Source organism: Rhea pennata, chromosome 3 (genome assembly GCF_028389875.1).
Source record: "Rhea pennata isolate bPtePen1 chromosome 3, bPtePen1.pri, whole genome shotgun sequence".
Taxonomy (NCBI): Eukaryota; Metazoa; Chordata; class Aves; order Rheiformes; family Rheidae; genus Rhea; species Rhea pennata.
The window spans coordinates 75,727,255-75,743,977 of NC_084665.1; positions in this window are offsets into that span (position 1 = coordinate 75,727,255).

Genomic DNA, 16,723 nt, shown 5'->3' on the forward strand with positions numbered 1-16,723 from the left:
GTATTATTTTACAATGTTATTTTATGAAAGGGGAAAATAAGACTAAAACTTCAATAAGCCATATTAAGTGGAATTGTCAAAAGACTCACATCACTATCTCTCTGAGCAAACCAAGCCAGATAACTTTCCTGGCAAAAATTTAAGATGTCCAGAAACTACGTTTCTGAACCTCTGAAACCTAGAACTGTGTATTGTCTAAACAACAATAGATGTCTTGCACTAAATGTGATCTCAAATTTTTCCAACATCATACTAACAGAAATAATTGTTTTTAGTGTCAGACTTGTTATTTCAGTTGATTACTTGCTATAGTAACTTGATGATTTGATAATTTCGCATATTGACTTATTGACTTACTATTAATTATGACCTTGATTGGAACATTGTGTCATTCCACCTCTGACTAGCTTTGCTAAATAAACTAGTTCAGGGAAATGCTTGTTTAAGTACATGCTTGCTTACTCATCTTAAAAAAAAAAATCCATTAAAAAATATAGACTCATTCATTCAGTCATACTACAATATGGATCATGAACTCAGAGGCTATAGGTAACCTTAATTAAGAAATTAACAAATACATCTTCCTGTGCTTGGAAATATACAAGAAACCCTTGCTTTTTATAATCTTTGTGATTTCCTGTATCATAGATTATGTTGTAAGTGGGCTAATAATTTTCTGGCAACCTGAGAAGTTGTAATAAAGTCAAGATAGTACTCTTTTGACTGATGTGACACTCAGTTGTGCTAGCATGGAATGACTGAAAGTGTTGTTTTCCAAATGATGCGAACAAGTGTAAGAAATGGAGTTATAATCCATGTAATTTTCTACACAGGTAGGGGTAACATGAATATCAACCTATTTATCATTTATTCCTTCTTTAAAATTAGAAAAATTTGAATAATACCAATTGTTCTTGCTCTGTTATTTCCAAGGCTATTGTGCAACTGCTGCTGGAATACAACTGCTGTTTCTTCTCCCACAGATATCAGAAGCAGGTCTTTTATGTAAAACTATTCAGACATTTTCTGAAGAATCAGTTGTAAAATGTTAATCACCAGAAGTGAAACGTTCACCGAATGTGGCAACATTAATGACATTTCAGATTGAAAGATATGTTTTTAAGAAAGCACTTGAAAAAAGTAAATTACTTATTTTCAATCTATTTTGAATAAAATTATTTTTAGTTCTAAATTTATGTAGTGAACAATTTTTAAAGTTAAAATCATAATAATACATACACATTTTATTTGATTTTAAATCATATTAATCTCTGCTTTTATCTAAAATTAGCAAAGTGCTTAGGATATTTGTGGTTTAGGATAAAAACTTATGCTGTATATTAAGATACTTTCCAGTTATTCAATTTGTGCTTGTACCAAACAATTAAAAGCAAGTCACCTTTTTCAAAGTATAATTAGAAGCAGGGAAATCTGCATTTTAATACTCATTAAAAGAAGTAGAAAGATAAAATTCAATTTCCTCTTTATTATTTTTCCTATGATATTCCTTAGAATGTTTGTCCCTGAAGAACTATATTATATAAAATGTGTAAAACACTGAATGAAATTTCTGCTCAGATTAGGTTTTACACAAACATATACACAAACATATACTTTGTCTGAATTCAGCTACTTTTCTTCGTTTTAAGAAAAGCCTTTGTTTGTGTGTTGGTAATACTCTTCCAGTACTGTAGAAGTGGCTGGATTGATTATTTCTATGTTATTACCATGATATCCAGGAGCTCAGCTCTCCAGAGTTTTTACAGCCTTTTCTTCCCTTTTTTAATGGATAATGATTTCACAACAGATTTTTCTGTCAGATTTTCTGAGAAGTTTCTCAGAAATTATTTTTGACTTGGATCACTTTACACAAATAATACATATAATATTTTCTGTTCATCTTTACAGAATCAGCTGAAAATAAGTAGTGCGATAATAAGTAGTAGTAAGTGACTAGCTGTTACTTTGCAAGAAGTTGTTCTTAGTTGAAAGCCAAATTTCTCTCTTCATAAAAAGGGGTATGCTTTCATTCCAGAGTTTCAGAATGTCTCTCACAAGTTTCTCTACTTGTTTCCTATTAGGTAACTTCTGCCAGCGTATGGGTATTTCATTTCATTGTAGTTCTCAGTATTTCATTTACATCTCTTCCATAGAAGAATCTACTGAAGCTTTCTACAATCTATTTTATTTGAAACATTTCAGGAAAAATCTCGTTTATTCAATAGCCTTTGAAAACACTGACTGTAGTGAATGCAGAGCCTTGAAATATACATTAGATTTGATGTAATCATTGGAAATAGAACATTTCTACTACGACAGAGTCATCCAGACTGAAATTTTCTATGAGGAATTCTAGAGAAAATAGTTTTATGAAAAAAATAAAAGAAATTGTAATTAAAAAGAAATGCACTCCCTTTTACAATACAAGCCTAATCTGTGATAGTGAAAGAATGTCAAGGACTCTAAGCTGCTTCTTTTTGTGCATCAGATCACAATTTCCCAAAGTCAAAACTTTAAAACCATCACTGGCAATCTCTTGTACACTTCAAATTTATTACATTTCTAAAATTATTAAGCACATAACATTAATAATCGTATGGCGTTTTGTGAACATCAGAGCTCTATTGTATCAACCACTACCCAGATGCATGCCCTGACACCAGCAACTTGCATTCTAAATAAATCATAAGGGCAAACATTTTGCTTTTCACTTTACATCCTTTACAAACAGTATTGATGATATAAGGAATTAAGTAGACATTTATGGTATTTGAAAATATAATTGCACTAGTTAACATTCACCAGAAAGCAGCTGCCATTATTCCTGAGGGAAAGCCAATCATGGATATGATCACAGAGAAGCTGTGAGAACTGACTTAATTGAAAAAAGAAAAATTAAAAGAAAAAAAGGGAGGAGGATTGTAGGGGAAAAATGACAAAGTATTTTTCCTTCAGATTTTTCAGAGCATGAAATTGGAAAAGTCCAAATGCATTGCAAATTGTGCATTTCCAGTATTCCCTTTAAGAAAATGATATTCCGTTTCGTTAACCAAAAGACTGTTAACAAAGGTCATTTAAATTTAATAGATTATTAAAAAAGGGGAGAAAAAATCCCCAAACATCCTCAATATTGAACCAATAAATAGATTAAAAGTTATTCTTCTACTCCCCCAGAACAATAAAGAATTCCCTGAAAAAGATTTTCAGACCTCTGAGTAATATTTCAAACTTCCTGACTTAGATGGAGGAAAAAAGTCCTTCAGGTTAACTCTTTGTTTTGTATGACATGCTTGCCCATTTACTTTATTTGAATTCATTATTTTAAATTAAGAATAAGAACGGTTATTTTATCCATGTATCATTTTCTTTACACATTTAACACAGAGATCTCACCAATTAGAAGAAATATAGCTTCAGATTTCCCAAGTAAGAGTGATATCCTTTTTAAAAATATAAATTCAATCCTTATGTCTTCAAAATCTGATCAATGTTCATTTACTGACTTTAAAAATTTTAGTTTCTAATTTTGGATCCAGCAAAATGAAAACTAAATGTTTTCTGCTTAGCTGACTGCAGGCTCTCATCTTACATCGTCCTGTCACTTTTTATAATGGTTTCCCAGTGTTTCAGGTCTGGATGCTTCTAGAAAATATTGCTTACAATTTTTTGGATATAAATGCATGAAAATTGCCCGCTAGCCTCCAGAGTGCTAAAGAAAAGGTATTTATGGAACTAGAAAGTCAAAATTCATGACTTCCCTTATCATGTTATAGAATAGGGATAGCATATAGTTGATTATGCTCCCTGCCCAAACCTTGTATAACATTACAGTGATTAGAAGACAGTAACTGTGAGACCAAGGGGATGGAGTGTTTTTTTTGATATCTCTGATTTGTCCAAACTCCCTTGTAAAATCAAGACTGGGAAAAGATCAAAATAAATTATCTGTGATCCAGCATAGAGATTAGCCTTGAGAAGCTATCTTTAGTTAGAGTCCTCATATGATCTCAGGTGTACTGTGCACTCAAGTGACCTTTTCAGAAACCTAGAAACTAAACTGCTTCAGGAACTGGAAATTTGCCAATTTTTCATTTGTTCATTTGTCAACATCACTGATAAATTATTATTATTATTATTATGATGGGTGAAATCAGTGATAAATCCAATCAAATATTCTCTCTCTGACAATATATTGCCTATGGAGAATGACACAAGAAATCCAGCATTAGGAATTATAGGACACCTAGCAGCAAATGAGCTCCGTCTAAGGATACTAGCTAAAGACTGAGTATGGCCTGAACTCTTGTTATTTGTCAAGCATGTACACGTCTGATTTTTGTTTGAACTCTTGGGATCAGTGACAAGAGAAGATAAAAGAGAGCAGAGCCCCATGCTTTTTGTCAAAAAGCCCCAGATGTTATCACACTTCTTCTTTCTAAAGAAGGAATTAATTTAATGATAGAAGCTTCAAAAGAGTTCATCTTCAGAGCTGAGAAACTGTCGTAATTGTTAATGGAAAATTATTTATTATATATTTACCTGGTTTATACCAAGGAAAAGTTGAGGTTCTCCTATGTGTCTTTTTCTAGAGTCTGTAGTAGGTATAAGTAAGGAATGCTGAAATCCTAGCTTATTACTTTTTAAAAAAAATCTATTAACTTTAATCTACCTCTTGAACAGTGCTTTAAAACAAATAAATGGAAAGAAAAAATAATGATCTTTTCTACCAATTAAATTTACCTTTCATTCTGTACTTTGCCAAAGATGATAATGAAGGGGAGGAGGGAAGTCACTCCATTCTGTATAATACACTAAGAAGGGTTTGGAGAAACTGAAAATTTTGCATCTAGCTGAGAGCCCCTTTACCTGTCTCAGAATAAGTGAATTAAGGTGTATTCTTATCTTCCTACTGTTTCAGATTATTGATTTGTCTGTTATTACAGTAGCTGAAGCACTGCATAAGTTTTAGTTTTTATTACTTCATTCTTTAAAGTAAAATTTACTAAAAATTCATTCTGTTCTTGGGTGATTTAAGATAGTGATTTAAGTTCTATAACTTTGTCTGGAAGAATGCCAGGAATTAACTAAACTGTAGTTGCTTTTCTATGGCAAATTTCAGTTTGGTGGTGTTTTTGAATCTAAATTATTTTAGTTATGCAGCAGTCATGTCTTTGAGAAGGACTGCAACTATTTTAGGATAACATACTTACTGAGTAGAAATAGGACAGAATAATTACATTATTATCCTTCTGAAATATACAAAACAGTGGAAACATGATTAGTGGAAAAGAGGAAATAAAATCAATATCTTTGTTCTATGCCAATATTTGGTTGTCATTTAATACATGCTTCTATCCCTTATTTGAGGAAGTGGAAGATGCTTAGGCTAAATTTAATTTGTGGATCACCAAAACCAGACAGGTTCTGCTGCTGGAAATGGGAGTCCTTTTGTACACCACCTTTCAGATGTACTAGGAGTGGTGTGGCCACGTACTAATCCCCTGAGCACCTAAACTTTTCTAATGGGAGCCTTTTCTGTCCATACTTTCAGGCTCATGATTCTACTCGGGGATGCAGTTATCTCTGTTCTAGGAAACACCTCAGGGACATCTGCTGAAAATCATGACAGTGCCTAGGGTATGGACACTTTATACTCAGAAACCTAAGCATAAGTAGACATGTGATTGTCTGAATATTATAGTCAAATGGAATCAGTGCAGTTCACTGAGTCTGCATTCCTATTCATCTCAACCTACAGTAGGTTCTGTAGGAACAATCGCTGCTTAAATATGTATCTCTAGATTTTATAAATAGAGCTACAGCGTATAAATTGATCCTAGAAATATGAACATACAAATTTAGTTGTCTTAATCCACTGTTTTATTGCTCCAATGTAGACATCTAGTGCTATTTGAGATGCACAGTGTCTGAGACATCTATATGTGACTGACGGATTTAACACACTATCATGTGAAGACCTTCTGCTCTGTCACCTGCAAGGCAAGTGCTGTACACTGAAGAATATTAATGGGCTTCAGATACCCAATTCCAGGCATCTATTCTACAATATTATTATAGCAATTTATACAAAAAATAAATTAAAATGCCCCTCATCCTTTATTTACTGAAGAGAATTATAAGACAAAGTTGTCTCATGTGAAACTTTTGACTTCAATAAGCAACACAACAAAGAATGTTGCCTTTATGTAGCCCCAGTGAAATCTCTGTCATTATCCTATAAGATTATATAAATGATTAGATTCAGAACAATTAAAATACTTAACAGAACTGTGATCTCCTCCTACGGGAAACAGAAATAAATTCAGAAATATTGCACATAGTAAATTATATTTTTATCTTCAGTAGACATAAAACAAAACAAATTAAATAATTACTTATACTCCTTCTAGTTTATGTTCATACTCTAGAAAAGTAAATTTGAAGAATTAAGTGTCACAAGTATTACACAGCAGGTGCTTTGGATGCCTAAATCTACAGTTTAGGCATATTTAAATCTTTCCTCTGTCCATGCATGCGCATATTTTTTTTCTACACTCTCAAAAGGGGATTCATAGTCCATATCTCTCTCCTAAAGAACCTGTTTCATATGATGAGATCACAAAGTGCATTTAAGAAAGGACATTTTCTTATGAAAATTAGAGCTGTGGGGATTGACGTGGTCAGTGCTGACATTCTGACTTCTAATCCATCTAAAAATACTTGCTTGGAAAATATTCAAGACCAAATGTTTAGGTATTATTAAAGAATGGAAGTCTGGAGGAATAGATTCGCTTCAATCTCACCTTTTCTAGTTGTCTTAGTTTGAGTAAATTACTCAACTAATAACTGGGAAATAAGTCTCCCCAATTACCAGACTACACTTTATTTCTAGACCAATGAACAACTAATGTGTACATACACATGAACAATTTTAACAAAATAGACTAAGAGTGACTCAAAGTAAACCTACAAGGCATGTTCCTGAAAAGTGAGATACAAAACTTCTGGTAGAGAGAGATTTTCCTTACAGGTTTCTCGCATCTTATGCGAATGCTGCATGTATTAGAAAGTCAAGGTTTGTAGGTAGAAGTAGTAGCACCTGTTGTTAATGATGACATATGAAGCAATCTGAGATTTGGTAATGAAGTCTGAGCAGCTAAGATCTCCAAGGGTTCCTCTTCCATAAGCATGAGAAATTCGCATCAGTTTTAGTCTGGCCTCTTTCTTCTCTGTGTTGTACAGTCTCTATGTTAGAACACAACATTTGATATCATCATGCTCTTATCTGACAAAACTATTACCTCTACTCTTACGTTGTATATCTCGTTCTTATACTTTTCCTGGTAAATCAGCACAACCAGTTGCCTATCTGAGATTCATGTACACCAGCACATGCAACCTAGGGAAGAAAAAAAAAAGAAAAGAAAAAGAAAAAGAAAACCAACCAACCAAAAAACCTCAGGAGGAATTAGAGGTTTACATGCAGTTGCAGGGCTACAGTCTCACCACAATCACAGTGACATGGTGAGGTAGCTCATATGACTGTAGCACTGCAAAGGATGGATATCACCAGGGAACAGCAAGAGCAGACTGCTTGCTAAAGGAGGACAAGTCAGAACTCAAGGGTAATGCCATTGCAGGCTGATGGGACACCGTTCCACAGGATCTGAACACAGTGGGCAAAGCCAGGTGTCAGTAACAGGGTCCATCAACAGCCCCAGGCACAGTAAGTGATGAACCAAGTCCAGGAAACGTCCAGGAAGTCCAATCAGGAGCCAAAAGAGATTTGGCGAGAGACAAAGCTATAACACATGACCAGTGGGCCAAGCAAGGAAATAAGCTACTTATAGAACAGGTCCAAGCTAATTAAGTAGCAGAGCTAGAAACAGGCCCACACACAGCATAATTCACACCATGACAGAAAGCCCAGGTCTGAGCTTTAATAGAGCTCCTGCCCCATGGGCAAGGGTTGTGTGTAGGAGCTCATTTGAGACTGGTTTAGGTCATTAGGACCAATCCAAATCCTAACAGATACAGACTCTTTATGAAGGACAGGCTGGGATGGTAAGGAGTTGGTATGTGAGAGAGCAGTGGGAATGTATGGAGTTCTACCTGGGGACAGAGGATGAGCCAGTAAGGATATTATGGATCAGGTCAGAGGGCAGACCAATATCTTCGTGATGTTGTGGTGGATATCTGCTACACACTACCTGATCAGGAAGACTTAGATGATGCCTTCTTTGGACAACTGGAAAAAGAATTATAACTGGACTAGACTGGTGAGTTGTTTTATAAATCAACAGAATCTAATTTCAGAGACTTCTATGTAAGTATTTGCCTATAATTCTGGTAAATTTGCTTCCATTGTCAATTATCAGATAAAATTTTGATTTCCTGTTGAGATGCCACTAAATGAATCAGTGCTTACAAAGGGAGTAAAAGTGAAAATCTCCTTTTAAGATATACTAATTGAAGTATTTCTCTAGACAGGTCCATTTCTTAATCTAAAATATTAGTTGAGACAATGGAGGATGTAGCATATTTATGAAAACAAGTCATCTATTTGTATTTTTTTTTTTTTTTTGGTTCAGCTCTAACTTGGTAGACTAGCACGTAGTAGAGATGGGAGAAATCTTACCACAGAGTTCAGATCATATAAATGGAATAGCATTGACTTTTCTTTTAAGAACATAAATATGACAGCTGAAGACTGTGTCTGATGTAGACCAGATGAATGTGGGCTATGACACATTATCTACTTTATAAAGAAAAGAAGCACGTACTATCTCAACAAATTAGAACAGAGTGGTATGCCACCAGTGGTAGAGTGGTGTGCGAGCTGTGCTTCCAGCTTTAAAATGAATCTTCATATGAAAATATAAAATATCCAATACAGAAATATCCATTACTTTTCTGATTGAGATGCAATTGTAAAACATTACCAGGCAACTCAATTTGACAATATAAATTTGGAACAGGAAAGTTATATAATTTCTAACTTGCAATCCTCATTCTATACAGACAGATGGTATTTTAAACAAGTTTTACTAAGGAGCAAATAAATCACTGATTTATGATTTTAGCTACCTATGGGAAATAACATTAAATCAGGATTGCATGCTCCAGATCTGTTCCATCAGATGCATGAACTGACAGAGGAGATAAAGGTATAATATACTACTCTGCATATTATTCATCAATTCAAAGGCAATTTTTCATTCAGTGGAATTATCTATAATAATGTCTTTACCTTCTAAGAAATCTAATGCTCTTTTGCTGCATATTGAAAAGTGTCACTTTTTGTATCAATACAGTTTTATCAATTTGTAAATTTTCTTGTTGTAACAAGTGCCTGCCTACCATCTTGAAATATAATTTCCATCAACTTTCTTGAAAAATGTAGCTTCAAATTTTACTTTCAGTTTTTGAGGTGTAGCTTTGTAAGAACACTAATATGGACTCTATCGTATAAATAATGAGTATGAAATAGCCTTGATCAATTTTCTTTCATGTGTGTTCTCGCATGTTGAGCTTGTGAGAAACATTTAAATGTGTTATTCCTTTGCATTAATGACAATCTTTCTTTTCTTCATAAGCACAAAGAGATCCAAGAAGATACTCATCTTCATTTGTAGGTGTTTTATTAAATCACTACATCTTTTGCTTTCTGTTTAATAAAGAGCTCTTTTCACTGAATCAGTAAGTATCTCGAAATTGATTAATACCATATATAGAAGTATATTTCATTCACTTGTCCCTGTAGTAAGTCCAGGGTGACAGGTGACATACCTGTTCCAAGCAAACCTCATTTCACCTTGCTTCCTTTGGTCTTGGAAAAACAAAACAAAACAAAATCTAAAAAAACTCAGAAATGTTGATTGAATCAGTTGCTCCAGAATGGATTTGGCAAGATATCACATTTCTTCTGAGTTATGTGGATGCTGAATACACACTGCTTTCATTACTAAGGTATACATCATCATTGCTGGGTATCTGGCATTTGACATCCATTGGTTTCAAGAAGAAAATACATATGCAGCTACTGCAGTTTTAACACCCAAGATCTTTATTTTTTTCCAAACTATACTTCTAACTAAAACTCATTAGATTTAGCTGGATGTCATGCTATATCAGTGGAAATTTCAGGTAGTTGGTAACTCTGAAAACCAAGCCTATTCTTTAATTGCCTATCTGGAGAGTCTCAGTTTCTGAGTGGCTTGATTGCATTTCAAAGGGCTATGCTAGTTTTGAGTTCTTAATTATGTTGCTTCTGCCTATCATTTTCAGGCATTATTTATATTTCTGTCATTAGCATTTTTTATTGTTAGACGGTGTGTTCCTCATCCAGGCTGCTTATCTACCCAAATAACATTCCTGGCTTTTCCTCATAACCTACCTTTGACTACTAGTTCAAATCCTCTTTTATGTTGAGTCCCTTCGTGGTCTTGCTGCTTCTTGCTGCTTATCAAGTAGATTCTGTCATTCATATATCATTCTATTCCTTATTATTTAGTTTAAAACACTTTTCTTCCTATGTTTCACTGAACATTTTTTATTACCATTTTTTGCCTTTCAATCTCCTTCTCAACCATCTAATTTTAGTTTCAGTCTGGAGAGAAAACCAGAACATAATACCTATTCTTTACTTCTTTAAAGTTAAGGCTTCAGCCTTCACTTCATCACAATCTTTTATGGCAGTACACAAGCGCACACTAAGCAGTTGATTCTGCAAGACAGACGATTGAACATGAAAGGGTCAGAGAGGGCTTTTAAGAGCTTTCAGAGCACATGTGAAGAGAAAGATGACAATTACTTAAAAAAAAACATCTACAGGCATTTCTATGTTGCTCAGCAGTATAACATGCACTTCAAGTGTACTGATTATTCTCATGGCAACCATACAGATGAAGCAAGTGTTAGATTCTCAACTAATGGGCATCTGAGTCCAAGATGAACTCACTGAAGTCAGTTCTTTCCCAGGAGGCCGATACTTTTGAGTGACCACCCAGCTTGAAGTGTACTATTGAATTTCAGAAAAGCAGAACATGTAACATCCTACTGTAAGTCATTGGCAGCTGTGCGGGAGCCATCAGCTGACAAATGTCAAAGCAAGCATTTTAAATGAAACAGCCACAGCCAGATGACACATCCAGAAGGACCACTAGGTTTTTATTTTTGGTCAGGGTGGTATTGCCTCAACTTCCAGTGGAAGAGCTACAATGAATCAAAGGTGAGCCCAAGTGTCTAACTTCACAAATACTCCATTTGATTTTGTCATTTTAACAGCTTGGGCTACAGAGAATAAACACAAGAGATGAATCCTGAGTCTGAGCATATTACTTCTTGTAAGTTATAGCAAACAGCATTCTACCAATTTTTGTCCCTGCAAATGAACTCATAGATTTTATTATGGAACAGCAATAGCCTTAGTTCAGCAAAGATTACCGTTAGGCTGCCTAAGTTTAAATTGAATGATCTAATTGAAATCAAGGGGAATATTCATTTGTTTTATGTGTTTAATCAGCTAGCTGAAGTGAAGCCTAAATTAATGAATGTGACCTGTAATTCACCAGGCATTTGGACGCTGAATATATAATGCCAAGCACAGATTTGCAGGGCAGACCATGAAGGCTTTTGCTTTCATGCTAGACCTGTTTCCCCTGCTGCGGTGCTGGCATCACGCAGTCTGCTCAACACATCCCTGCAGCTTCTGGCTCCTCGGGGAAATCCTGCTGCTGCACTGGCAGTCCAAATGGTGCCAGGAGCAAAGTAGCAGGAGAAAAGGCCAGGGCAGCCCCCAAAACAGCAGTACTGCCAGTGCTGGGCCTCTGCCAGCTGTAGGGTAATTCTCCATGGGGCAGACACCCAACCGCGGCTGGGGCTGTGGGGCAGAGCCTGGCCTTTACGGGTGACGATGAGGCAGGAGGGTGCAGTGACTGCGGTAGGGCTCTGGTCACCTTTCTCCCATTCATCTTGTGGCTGCATCCATCCTTCATAATACTAAATTCAGTCTTCTGGACATTGATATCAGAGAACTATTCTTCACCCAAGATAATCAAATGATTAGTAGCTTGTGTACTGGCTTGTGTGCTGTGCTTACACCAGCACAGCCATAACTGACTGGACCCAGAATACTCAAAAACATCAGATAGCAACCATAAAAAAAGAAAACGCTCTAGTGACATTCAAGAATTCTCAATCTATGTTAGTTCGGTTTTCACCTGCGACATGGTTACATTTTCAACTTGTTTGTCGCTCATCCAAAAAGTCCGTTATTGCTTGGAGAAAGACACAGATATTTGGTATCAGTCGGACAATGAAATTAAAAAAAAAAATCACAAAAACAAACGAAAAACCCCCACAGAGTTCTTATTCACCAGTTGTTTGCCAACAGGAATAAAAACATTCTGCCAGGAAGTTATGAGACACCAGATTTTTGCATGCAGTAATCTAAAGAAGCAGATGGACATTTATTGGGAACTAGGCATGTACTGCTTTTGAAATCCGTATCCTTACATACCTCTAAAAGAATTGATTCTGTCCTCTGAAAAGTCATGACATGTTTCTTAATCCAATAAGAGGAGGATACAGAAGACAAGATGTTTAAGCCGATTTTGGTGGTAGCATATATTTAAAGCTTATGAAAATGGTGCCCTTGATAGAGAATTTTTGGCACTTAACTGAGTAGAAAAGGCAATATAGCATATTAATTATGATCAGTGGAACTGGTATTTTCTTTTTTTTGAAATCTACTTTGTTATATTGAACATGAAAGTTCTTTGAAACTGTTTTAATACTCAGATATCACAGATACCTTAAAAAACAGATACATTTAGTAGAGGGATTTTTATGAATGGTTGATTTTTTTAACTAAAAGCTACGTTATTACTAAAACAAATTCTACTGTTTTATAATGAACTATACAGCATTTTTCCATAGCACATCCTTAAATTTTTAAATCTCTGAGTTTTTCCTGTGGGTCTGTATTTTGATGAATGACTTTGTACAATAAATCAAAATCCTTGGTGCAGACTTTGCTGAAACAGTCCTATAATTACCCCCTCTGTTTTGTCCTCAGCTTTGATTCTGAGGCATAGACTATTTTTGTGCAAGCCTTGCTGAGCTGTTACTTTATTAAACACACTACTTCCTTTTCTAGCCTCTATCTGCCCATTATATAGAAAGAATATTAGAAACTAAAATGTTATTTTACAAAGGCATGTATTTAAGAAATAGACTGTCCCTTTCTGGTCTGTTGAAGCTGGGAGTCTGTGTAAATCCATTTCCTTCCGTTTCTTCAGACTCAATGAGCACTAACAGCACTCTTTTGCTAGATCTACTGGTCACATACACAGGTCAAATAACTCCCTACTGCAGGGCACTGAGGATGTTGAAGAAACTGTAAATAGTTGGGCAGTGCTCTATAACAGTTCAAGAAGGGAATATAATCTGTCTCCCTTTGGGACTATAACACATTCTGCAGAAAATCCTTTGTGGGCTATAGAAACTAATTATAATATATCTATTTTATCAGAAATGGGGGAAAAAAACAGTAGGTAAAAAAAAAGTTGCAAAAAATGTTTATTGCAAAAAAAAAAGGGTTGTCATGACTATATAAAATGATTACATTAATAACCATGTAACTTTCCCCCTGCTTTTTTCTGAGTAGCTTGCTAGATATCATTTGCTTAGACTTGTCTAGGCAATCAGTTAGATTGGAACTATCCCAACACTGGCAATGGCTTAGATATGGAATTTTAATCTGGTAGCATGCATCCTTTTTTTATTTCTAAAAGATCTCTTAATACATTTCCAAAAGATCTACTTTTCTCAAGGCTGGAGGGAGAGAGAAGGAAAAAAAAACTGAACAAGTGACAGTTTCTTGGATGGGAAAAACAAAACAAAACAAAACAACTTCTGTCCATAGGAAAGCCTTCTAAGTTGCCATCTATGTTCTGTTTTCCTGTTCAGCAAAATGAATACATTTAGCTGGAGGCAATTTAAAGACAATCTGATGACTTGAAAACTTTACCTGAGCTGAATTCTGAACTTTACAAATCCTTTTGCAGTTTTTCAAAATGCACCATAAAAAGTCTATCTGTGGATTAGTTGTTCCAAAAAAAAAAAAATATAGTAAGGACTGAATAATCACATTACAAGCAAATCACAGGGTCCAGCAGAGGTTAGTTTCACTAAGAGGAAGGAATTCAGCCCTGCTAACAGTGACTCTGGTCTGCCACTGCTGGAATCACTATACAGGGTCTCTCAGTGGGTGAATTTCTGCCTCCTGCTGGTACTGACCACCAGAAATTAATAGGACTTCTTTTTACCAACTGGCCATTTAAAAGAGACAATTCCAGATTGGGAATGCTCTACTTGGAAACATTTTTTATGTTGCCTCTTTAGAAGACTCTTTTAGGAATGGCAGACAATATACCATGGGAGCGGGGAGATGTCAACATGCAAAGAAGCAACAATGGCTTCAGAAATCCAGGGCCTTTGCTCCAAAGATGTCCATAAGATATCCAAAGATCTCAATAAAACACGAAGCAGATGACTAAACTTTCAGCTAACTCCAAGCTGATGTAGCATTTTATAATGCTTGGAAGAGGCAATTCTGGACCTTTTTTAATGGCATCCAACATTTCCTATCTAAAGTCATTATTGCTACAAGAGACCCTGGAGGACCAGAGTTTATGGTTCTTCTGACTTTCAGTTCAAATTGCATTTGTTTGAAGTTTGCATTGTATTTGTGTTGGATTAGTTTAAGAATATTAGCTCTTCATGCTATAAATGCCATTCTTATAATGAAAAGACTGTATATATATATATTTATATATACATATATATATATATACATTTTTAATCCAGAAAAATATTTGTCCTCTACTATTTCTTTAGGGTTGAAGATGTATTTTTGACTTCCATGTTTCTCTGTTTCAGGAGAAGTTTTGTTAAATGATGCTTGTACTGGGAGGGCAGGCAGCCCTTCACAGCTGGAATTCTATAGACTGCTAAATGTAGGGAAAATACTTGTAAAATGTGTGGGGAAGAAAACAGATCCACATTGCTGAGGAGAACTCCTTGATACACAGGCAGAGTTACAGGTGAGGAGAACAAAGGTGGATACACAGACTTTAGTAAGAAGTTTGGACCATTAACAGCATCTCTTAGTTCAATTTCAGAGAGATGTTATTTAGTACTTTTTCTTTTTTTTCTTTTCTTTCATTTTTTTTTCCTTTTTTCTTTTTTGAGAGGAGAGAGGAGGTTTAATTCCCTCTCTGTTCTTCAAGTGACTTGTGGCTGCTTAAACCCAAGAGCAGGTAATGCGCAGCCACTCGTTCATACACATTTGGCCAAATGGGTCAGAAGAGGCAGCTGTGCTTCAACAAAATATTTGAGAAAGCGTAGCAGATGAGCTAAGCAGAGAAGACAGTGGTGACAGAATTTGCCTTTCCTATACAGGCTGAAGTCCAACTGTTGTTCCTGGCAGCAATAACCCAGACTCAATCAAACCCAGGTGCAGAATCAGCCAGTTTGGAGGACAAGTGTGTTTACATCTGCCCTTTTCTGACTCTAGGGCTCTGCTCAGAGGGAGGAACATGCTGTTGGGAGATAAATTTCCCTCCTTCTAATTATAGGCCTTGCCATCTTCTGCCCACTTCAAGTGTAAATCGCCTAATCATAAACAATTCCTCTTCAGAGCTCAACACAGATTGGATGTAATTCCCTGACAACACCAATCTGTTCACAGTATTGCATGCAAAGGACAGAATTACATTAAAGATCTTCCAGCCTGCTGAAGGAGAGAGGACTGAATAACAAAAATTAAAAATTCTGTAATAAAACACAATACACACTACACTTGCCACTTTTTAGCAGGAGAGAGGGCTAAAAATACTGATACAGAAAATCTCAACAATTGATCAAAGCAGAAGAGAGAAAAACATTCATTTTCCATTGGAAAAATTTTGTCACATACATATTTTCTCCTAATAAAGCAAGCAGAAGGTAGACGGAGACTGCTGATAATGGCTTATTTACATCAGAAAGCCTGAATTATTCAGAATGACCAAGTCATTCTCACTACTGAACTGTAGAAGGAGATCACATTATTACTGTATTTGCCCATTTTTTCCCTCCACCCTCTTTATGTTCTCCAGTGGTATCTGATTGTATATTAGGCTCTTGATCTTGCTAGAGTTATCTATACAAGTAATGTATTGCATATGAACTGTCCTATAGAACTGGATTTTCAGATTTGGCAAGAGAAATAACTACTCTGCTGGATCAAAGCATAACTAACAGGAGACAGCATATTTTCCCAAGTGTTAGGAAAATGATACACTACCAGTACATGTTTGTACAATGGTACTTCAATTCTGTCCATGCTTTTTGGAAACTATAAAAATACTAATATCAAGAACAAAAAATAATAAAAAATAGCACTATCAGGAGTGTTTTTGAAGCAATAATTGATATTAGGGCCAACATTTAATTTTATTTTGATGTATCTTCATTGACTGAAATGACATTCTTCCTGATTTATGCCAGCATAGAGAGAGAACAAAATTAGGCCTTAAATTTCATACCTGTCTTCAAATCCTGGGAAGAAAGCTGGAAATGATCACCGTATTTTAGCACTGCCAAACTGCTAAATCTAAAAGTAATAATAGTCCAAAATGATCAAGCTCTATCTCATAACTCAGCTTTACAAAGTTTT